Source organism: Scylla paramamosain, chromosome 43 (assembly GCF_035594125.1).
Source record: "Scylla paramamosain isolate STU-SP2022 chromosome 43, ASM3559412v1, whole genome shotgun sequence".
Classification (NCBI taxonomy): Eukaryota; Metazoa; Arthropoda; class Malacostraca; order Decapoda; family Portunidae; genus Scylla; species Scylla paramamosain.
The window spans coordinates 11,044,784-11,054,783 of NC_087193.1; the positions used below are offsets into that span (position 1 = coordinate 11,044,784).

The 10,000-nt window shown below is 38.5% G+C and overlaps 1 protein-coding gene across 1 annotated transcript in view; it reads right to left on the reverse strand.

Annotated features, from left to right (window-relative positions):
• The window catches only part of LOC135093759 (uncharacterized), a 148,254-nt gene that overhangs the window by 95,561 nt on the left and 42,693 nt on the right, over positions 1–10,000 (reverse strand). The window lies entirely within an intron of this gene.

A 10,000-nucleotide genomic window follows, 5' to 3' on the forward strand; every position in this document is an offset into this window, starting at 1 on the left:
CTACTGTTAGTACTACTACTACTACTACTACTACCACCACCACCACCACGTTTATCACTATGTTGACGTTTTTCCTTTTCTCTCTTCTCTCCGTTTTCTTTTGACTTTTTTCCATTTTTCATTTTTACTTTCCGTAGATTTTATAGTTTTATTCCAAGTATTTTTTTATTTGATTGGCCTAAAACTTCCCTGTTCCTAATTTTCTTCCCTTTTTTTTTTTTTTACTGATTTTTAAATTTGTATTTTGGGTTCATCTGGTTCTGTCTCTCTTCTTCTCTTTTATTTTTTTTTTCATTTTCATATATTTACTTTCAAAAATTTCACCTTTATTATTTTTCTCTCGGTTTTAAGGGTTTCTTTTTTCTTTTTTTTCTTTTTTTTATTCTTGTTCTCTTCTGTCTGCCTGATTGTACTCCATATTCTTTTAGTTTTTTTTTATTATTATTTCTAATCTTTATCTTTATGAATGAATGTTTTTTTTTCCATTTGCTACTAATCATTATCTTTTCATTCTCCCCTCTTAATAATATCGAAAAAAAAGTGATGATACACCTTCAGTATTTTCATCTATTTTCTTTTTTTCAGTTATTATTATTTTTTTTTTTTTTTTGGCTTATTAGTTCATTTTTTTCAGTTTCTCAGTTTTTATGTTTTCCTTTTGTTTTATATTCATTTCTTTTATTCCTCTTTTTTTATTGTCTACTTGTTTTGTTTTACTCTCTTTTTCAGTTTTCTTTGTAATTATTTCTTCTGTTTTCTTATATTGTTTGTCAATCTCTTTTTTTTTTTTGTCTTTTTTTTATTTATTTGTTCTGTTATCCTTCTTTATTTTCTGTAATTTATTATTTTTTACTTAATCTCTTTTTGTGTTATGGTTTATTCGCTTTGTTAACACATTTAATTTTTCTCTTAATTTTTTTTTTCTGCTAATCTCCTTTTTTTAATATTCTGGCTTATTCATATTGCTGTTATATTCATTTCTTTCTGTTTCGTACCGTTACCTTTTCTCCTAACTATATATTTTCATGCTAATCCCACTTTTTTTCTTATTTCCTGGTTTATTAATTCATTCCGTTATCCTCCTTTTTTTTATTTACAGGTTTATTAGTTTAGTTTTATCAATCCACCCTTCGCATCTCGCCAGACTTAGACAATGCCACTAATCACTCTGTTACTCAATAGAAAATTCTCTAATATCTCGATGCAGATGAATTACCCTCTTGTTTTTCATTGTCGTAAAAGTTGCTAAGTTTTTTTCCTTCGTTCCCTTCGGTGGTTTAATTAATTTCATATATACTCGTAAAGCACTCGCTGGGACGGCAACAACAGCAACACTAGGAATAATAAGAAATGATGAAATAGACATGTAAATACATAAAACAAACAAACAACAGAAAAAAAACATGTATAAAATTAACAACAGCAACGACAACAACAACAACAACAACAACAACAACAACAACAACAACAACAACAACAACAGAAATTTACAACACTACAAAAAAAAGACCTAACTAATAAAACACCAAACAAACAAGCAAACAAACCAAACACACAAGCAAACAAACAAAAAAAAACAAGAAACAAACAAACGAACAAACAAGAAACACCATAGCACTCTCACTAAAGGGTCTGGGAGGGGAATGGGGGGTAGGGAAAGTGGTGTGTGGGGGGGGACAGGGAGATGGGAGAGAGGGGTAGAGAGAAGGGAGGGGGGCGGTGCTCCCTCAAATAATCCCATAACTGCAAAGGGTTAAAGGATTTTGAGAGATAATCCAGGATCGTTTATCCACTCTGCCTTCTCTCTCTCTCTCTCTCTCTCTCTCTCTCTCTCTCTCTCTCTCTCTCTCTCTCTCTCTGTTTAGTGAAAGACAATCTGGTTTTAGCTGAAATATATAAATAGTTGACTAAAATCTCTCTCTCTCTCTCTCTCTCTCTCTCTCTCTCTCTCTCTCTCTCTCTCTCTCTCTCTCTCTCTCTCTCTCTCTCTGTCTATCTTTTTTATCCTTTCTCGTTCTCTCCTTCCTTGTATCCTTTCTCTTTCTCTCTTCCTTCTCTCTCTCTCTTACTCTCCTTCTATCGTATCTTTCTCTCTCTTTCTATTTCTTCCTCCTTCCCTCTATCTCTCCTTCTATTCTTCCCTTCGTTCTCTCTCTCCAGCATATATCCTATCCCTCCTCCTCCTCCTCCTCCTTCCTCCCTCTCTCTTTGTCCTATCATCTCCTTCCTCTTTTCTCTCTTCGCCTTCATTCTTCTTTCCTTCTTACTTCCTCCACCTCATCCATTCACTATTTTTTTCTGTTCTCTCTCTCTCTCTCTCTCTCTCTCTCTCTCTCTCTCTCTCTCTCTCTCTCTCTCTCTCTCTCTCTCTCTCTCTCTCTCTCTCTCTCTCTCTCTTTGTCACGTTCTCTCGTTGTTCCCTCTTACCCTCATTCCTCCACCCCCCTGTCCCTCTCCCTCTCCCTCTCACTCGTTAATGCATTTCACAGTTTCCACTCATTGTTGCTATTCATTTCAGTGTCAGTATCCAATTTACGGCGAAGGAGAATGACAACAACAACAACAGCAGCAGCAGCAGCAGCAGCAGCAACAACAACAACAACAACAGTGACGACGGCAATAGCAGCAACAGTAACAACAATAATGATAAGTGCAAAAGTGAAGGACGAAGATTTGTAGAAAGTAATATAAAAAAGTAGGAATAATTAAAGAGGTGGTGGTGGTGGTGGTGGTGGTGGTGGTGGTAGTGATGATGATGATGATAGAAATTGAATATGAGGAGGGAGAAGAAAGGATGAATGATTAAAGATGATGAGAATATGTAAATAACAGCTAAGAAATAGTGACTTTTTTTCGTTTTTTCTTCTATTTTCTTCTTTCTTTGATTTACTTTTCATTTTCTTTCGTTTTTCCTTTATTTACCTCTTCCTGTGACTATTTGAGTGATAAGTTTATCGTATTTTTTCATCTTTTCCATTTTTTCCCCTTTTTGAGATTTTTGACTTACTTTTCATTGTTTTTTTTTCATTTTTCCTCTATTTTTTCTCTTCCTGTGACTATTTGAGTGATAAGTTTAACGTATTTTTTTTCATCTTTTCCATTTGTTTTCCCTTTTTTGAGATCTGGAACCAAACCTGACAATTTTTTTCCCTCTTATTTACTTCTCTTGATATTTTCTTCAACCATTTTGGAAGCAAGGAGACAAAACAAAACACTCACCTTTTCCTGTTTCTCGTGTCCCTTCCCAGCCTTCTCAACACGTAAACAAAGAGGAAAAAAACACAAAACAATAATAAACAAATAAAAAAACTAAGCCAATACAAATTAATAACACAAAACGAGTATATATATAAATTTCGTAAGACATATTTACTTGGGCGGGAGGGGGAAGAAAAAAAAAAACAGAAGTGTGACGCCTTGCCTTAGTGGACATTTCTGTCTAACACGATTACTCTTTTTATTTACAGCTTCATAAGCGACAACAAGCGAGTGTGTGTCAAAGAACCAGTCATTTTTTCCTCCCTTCCTTCTCTACTTCTGGGAACTAAACGTAATAAGAGGAAGGATTAGATTAAATTGGTTTGGTTGCCTGTTCTCTTCGACCTTTAGAGAGAGAGAGAGAGAGAGAGAGAGAGAGAGAGAGAGAGAGAGAGAGAGAGAGAGAGAGAGAGAGAGAGAGAGAGAGAGAGAGAGAGAGAGAGAGAGAGAGAGAGAGAGAGAGAGAGAGAGAGAGAACAAAGGAAGATGCCAACTTAAGTGAAATATTTCAAACTTAAGTGAAATGATTCCTCTTAGTTAATTAACACTACACCTTGACAAACACACACACACACACGCACACACACACTATTCGTCCTTCAGATAATTACATTTACAGGTAAGCACACACACACACCTATATAATTGTCTTCCCGTCTGTACTTTCCCTATTTTTCTGACCCTTTTCCTTCTCTCTCTCTCTCTCTCTCTCTCTCTCTCTCTCTCTCTCTCTCTCTCTCTCTCTCTCTTAACCGGAGGGGAAGGAATGGGGAATGGGAAGGGAAGGATAAGACATGGAAAGGAATTAGAAAGAATGGGTAAAAAAGAAGAGAAGGATAGAACAGGGAAGGGTAGAAGGAAAAACTGTACATGAGGAAAGGTTTAGCAAGGGAAGAATAGGAAAGGAAATTAAAGTGAAGGAAAAATGTATAAAAAGTGGATGAAAAGAGAAAAATAAAGAAAGGAATGTGAAAAAAAGGAAGAGATGAGGAAAAAAGGGAAGAATACGAAGGGGAAGAGATAGGCAAGAATTGATAAAAAAAATAGGACGAAGATGATAAAGGAAGAAAGGATAGATAGGAAAAAAAAGGGAAAAGAGCAACAAATGGGGAAAGAATAAGAAATAGGAAACGAATAGAAAAGATGACTTGGAGAGGAAGACGAAATACGCTTGATGAAATAAGTAAACAGACAAAAGGAGAAAGAAAAGAAAAAGAACGAACGAAAAAGAAAAAAAGAAAGAAAAGAAAGAAAATAAAAAAAAAGAAAAATGCCATACTTCCAAAAATCATTAACATTTCCACTCTAATTAAATTTTTCAAGTAATCTTTACCAATCACATCTTTCTCTCAGTCTCTATCACTGTCTCTTTTATTCTTTTCTTTTTTGTACGAGTATGTGTGTGAGATTCTGAGTAGATGTCCCTCCCTCTCTCCCTCTCTCCCTCTCTCTCTCTCTCTCTCTCTCTCTCTCCCCCAATGGCCGCGGTGGTGCTAATTAAGTGCGTGCGCGCCGTATTTCCCTTCAGCAGGCAGTAACATCCATACGCGGCAGGACAGGCAGGTAATACAGCGGCGTCAGGTGGAGAGAGGGGCCTCTTTTTCATCTCAGCCGAGCGAACGTTTGCACCCGAAAAACGTTTCTGCTCTGATGTAAACAATGCGAAAACGTTTTTTTTTTATATATATTTTTACGACTCAGGCTGATATTATTTTTATTATTTTGCTTGTTATTGTTGTTATTGTTGTTATTTGTATTCGAAAAAACACTTTGTTCAGATGTAAACAATTGGGAAACGTTAATTTTACCACTCCTGCTGTTGTTGTTGTTATTATTATCGCTATTATTATTGTTATTATTATCGCCATTATTACTCCTATTACTATTATTGTATTATTATTGTTACTTCTATTATTCTTTATTATGATTGATAGTTACCTTTTTATTTCTGTATTTATTTTTTAAGGATATATTAATGCTACTTACGTGTCGTGATTGATGTTTTTTTTTTCTGGTAGTGGTTTTAAAATTGTTTACTTATTGTTGTTTACTTGTTTTTTTCTTATGAGACTCTTTGCCGCTGTTCACCCTCCGTCTCCCTCTTCAATGGTAAGAAGGCAAATAAGAAGGGAAATAATGAAGGAAAATGTAATGCAGTTATTTCCGCTTCCAATATTTAATTAGTTACTTCAATCATGTGTTTTCCTGTTTATCATTATTATTTTTTTTCCGTGTTTCTCTCTCTCTCTCTCTCTCTCTCTCTCTCTCTCTCTCTCTCTCTCTCTCTCTCTCTCTCTCTCTCTCTCTCTCTCTCCTTCTTTTTCGTCATTTATATTTTTCCATGCCTTATTATTCTTCTCATTTGTTTCCCCTCTTCTTTGTATCAATATTTTTTCCATCCCTCCTTTTTCTATCCCTTTTTCTATCTTTATTTATCATTAATTTCTCCTGCGCCTCCCTTTTTTATCCCAGTTTTTTTTTGTCATTCTCCTTTTTTTTTTCTTTACACAATCTTTACCTTATATGTTCTTCTCTCTTTCAATAATTTTCCTCTTGTGTTTCCTTTTTTTCGTTTCTTTCCACATTCGCTTTTCTTCCATATCATCTCATTTTTTTCCCCTTTCCTTATCTATTTCTTCCATTCTTCCCATTTACTTCTTTAATCTTATCACTTTGTTCTTCTCACCTTTTATCAATTTCCTCCTTGCGTTTCCATTCACGTTTCCTTCCCTCCATTCCTTTCCTTTACCCTCCTTTTCCTCCCAACCCATATCCTTTATATAACCTATTTCCTTCACCACTACACCTATTCTCAACCATTTCCACCCATTACTTCTCTCCGTGCTCCCTCATTCCCATTTCTTCCTTCCTTCCTCCCGTCTCCCAACCACCGTAACATCCTACACCCTTCCTCCCCCTCTCCTCCATCCCATCTCACGCCCGACCGTCACACGCTTCGCTAATACGAGATCGTGACAGCTTTATCTCTCCTCATAACACTTTCTTCCCCCCAGCACACCCTGCCGCGTGGGCCTTGCAGTCACGCGCAGAACACACGGACTGAGGAATTCTAATAAGGACGAGAGGAAATCACAGAGGGAGGAAAAGAAGGAAGGAAACAAGGAATGAGGCGTTGGGGAAGGGGGGTAATGGGAAGAAGGGTATGAAGGGGTAGGCTAATGTTTGTTGTTGTTGTTGTTGTTGTTGTTGTTGTTGTTTGTTTGTTTGTTTGTTTGTTTGTTTGTTTGTTTGTGTGTGTGTGTGTGTGCCTTACAATCCCTTCCTTCTCCCTCTTCCTCCTCCTCCTCCTCTACTTCCTCCTCCTCCTCCTCTTCTACTTCCTCCTCCTTCTCCTCTTCTACTTCCTCCTCCTCCTCCTCCTCCTCCTCTACATACACCATCCTCTTATTTCCTCTTCCTCTTAGTCCTCCTCTAAAACCAAACATGACGTAAACCTGATACATTCTCCTCCTCCTCCTCCTTCTCCTCCTCCTCCTCCTGTTCCTTCACAACATTCCCTCGTGGCCAAGTCAACACATTGCGAGCTTATTAATCATAACTGTGACTAACTTCCCTCCTTTGACAACCTGAAGGTGTTTGAGAGAGAGAGAGAGAGAGAGAGAGAGAGAGAGAGAGAGAGAGAGAGAGAGAGAGAGAGAGAGAGAGAGAGAGAGAGACCGTTCAGAGTCCCGAAGCTTCGAAACAAGAGTCAGAAGCGAGAGAAGATCGAGATGAGCTTTAAAATTAGCTCTAATTTCACCTTGCGTCTTCTTTAAAGTGAATAGACTGTTCTCACCTGTCCCTCAAGCCGCTCAGGGTCATTAGGGCACACCTGGTGTTAATGAGACGGCAAACACAGCGAGACAGGGAAGCACATTACGTGAAGCTGAAGCAGAAGATGAGTCTCTCTCTCTCTCTCTCTCTCTCTCTCTCTCTCTCTCTCTCTCTCTCTCTCTCTCTCTCTCTCTCTCTCTCTCTCTCTCTCTCTCTCTCTCTCTAATGATTCATTCCTCTGGTGTTTCTGACGATTCGAAAGTTGGTTGTTTAAGTTTTGGTGGTGGTGGTGGTGGTGGTGGTGAGGGAGGGGGATGGGGGTGGGAGGAAAGGGAAGATAGGGGATAAGAGAGAGAGAGAGAGAGAGAGAGAGAGAGAGAGAGAGAGAGTACACACATAACAGTACAGACAGACAGACAGACACAACGCAGCAGATCAGAAGACAGGCAAACAGACAGACGTTCATTGATTTAGACATACGGACACCTGTCTACCTATACACACACACACACATACATACGTACATACATTCATACATACATACATATCTTTCATCTTTATGGACCGTCACACATGTTGTCCATTTGTCTTTCTGCTTCTGCTAGATTTGTCTCCGCTTGTATAAATAAACACACACACACACACACACACACACACACACACACACACACACACAAGAGATGACTGTTAGTAAAATCTGCAACCCTCGAACTAAAGATGTATTTGTGTGTGTGTGTGTGTGTGTGTGTGTGTGTGTGTGTGTGTGTGTGTGTGTGTGTGTGTTTATCATCACTTCTATGACTCCTGTATGTACATATCTCAAAAGAATATATTAAAGGAGGCAAAGTAGAGATAGGAAGAGAAAGGAAGGGAAAAGGAAAGAAGAAAGGAAAAGAAGAGTTAAAATATGTATAAAAGAAAATGTATACAAAAAACGAGAGCTAAAATAGAGTTAGAATAGAGGAGGTGAAAACACAAAAGAGTATAAGTTTCCATGGCTTCGTTTACAAATAGCAACATAAAACAGTATAGAAAAAAAAAATCCACAGATTACGAGGGCAGAGATATTCTAAAGACTCAAATAAAAGGATGAAGGCAGAGGCGGACACCAGGTTTAGCGAGGCTGGAGGTGCGTGGGCAATTCTGTGTGTCGAGTAAATTAAGGTGACGTGACGTGCTGGCAGAGTCGCGGCTCACCCAGGGATGAAACAGCGGGAAAGAAAACGTGAACAACTCTACAACTCTACGGTATTAACGCGCCACGTCCCACTACCTGCAACACACCGCTGCGGTCTCTTCATCTCTCGTCTCCTGCTGTGGTCTTGTGTGATCTTGAAGTATATACATCTATGGGCAGTCGTCTGTTAATATGTTACATGTATTGAGTATTGTTCTAGTGTTTTTGTTTTGTTTTGTTTTTTGTTAATACGCTAGCTAACAAAGGGGTGAGGTCTGGTGTGATGGTTCTTGTGGTATGAGTTATGATAATCTGTTTCCTGGTAATAACAAAACCATGAAATTAAAAAAAAAAATAGAGCAGAGAAAAGAACATAATAAAACAGGAATAAATCAACTAAAAACAGAAAAGAGAGCAATATTTAAATTTTCCTGATACGAACAGAACCGCAAAAAAGAAAGAAAGAAAGAAAAATAGAAAGAAAACGAGCGGATGAGGCATGCAAATATACAACAAAAGAAAACGTCACGTAAAAAGAAAACGGGAAAAAAAGACAAGACAAGACAAGGAAACTAAAAATACCCAAGAGAGTGACAAACAAGAAGCAAACAAACAGACATACTCACAACAACAACAACAACAACAACAACAACAACAACAACAACAAAAACAGGAGGAGGAGGAGGAGGAGGAGGAGGAGGAGGAGGAAGAAGACCAACTGAAGCAAAGCAGTGACAGAGAGACAGAGAACAAACACGGGACCAGACGAGTTGGAAGAGGAGGAGGAGGAGGAGGAGGAGGAGGAGGAGGAGGAGGAGGAGAGGCAAAAGCAACGTGACTCAAGTTTTAGCACTCCTCTCCCTGTGTGTGTGTGTGTGTGTGTGTGTGTGTGTGTGTGTGTGTGTGTGTGTGTGTGTGTGTGTGTGTGCTATTTTTTTTCCCTTCCTTCCCCCTTTTTGTCCAATTTCCCAATATTGGCTTCGGGCTTCACGTGGAGGCTTCCTGGCAGTCCCTGTGCTTCGCCTTACGCCTGAACACACTCCGTCCGTTCTTAAGAAAACTAAAAAGTCAGGAAGACCGAAAGTGGAAGAGTGATGGAGGAGGAGGAGGAGGAGGAGGAGGAGGAGGAGGAGGAGGATGTGTAGAGGTGGTGATGAGGTAGGAAAGTATTATGAAGGGAGGATGAAGGAAGAAGGAAAGAGTGCAGGAACGGTGGTGGTGAGGAAAGGACTTGCTGGTGTTCCTCAAGTGTTCTCTCACCACACAGTTTCCAGAGGTCGCGCAAGTGATTGATCAGGTTCTCATTAATTTTTTTTCCCAGTGGTGATGGTGAATGTTCGCCAAGCTATCACGAGAATTACTATAACGCCAATTAATTTCCGTTACAGCCTTTTAAGAGTCGAAATAAGAACAATTGTCTTTAGAATCATTACAAGAGTTGAGGCCTCCATTAAAGACCTATTAAACTATCCCTAGAAACAGAAGAATGCCCTCGAAATGTCCGGTAATTTTCACTATAACCCTTAAAGCCGAAATAAGATAAATGATCTCTACAACGATAGAAAGTACCCTACAAAATCTCCGATAAATTCCACTACAGTCATTCAAATTTGAGATAAGATAAAATATCACAGCCACCATCAAGATACCCTTGGAAACTTTCACATCAGCCCTTGAATTCGAAGAGAAACGACGAACTATCAATAGAAAACATACAGTAACTTCCACTACTACAGCCTTTCCAAGCCCGAGACACCGCTATCACTAAAAATCATAAAAAAAAAAAAAAAC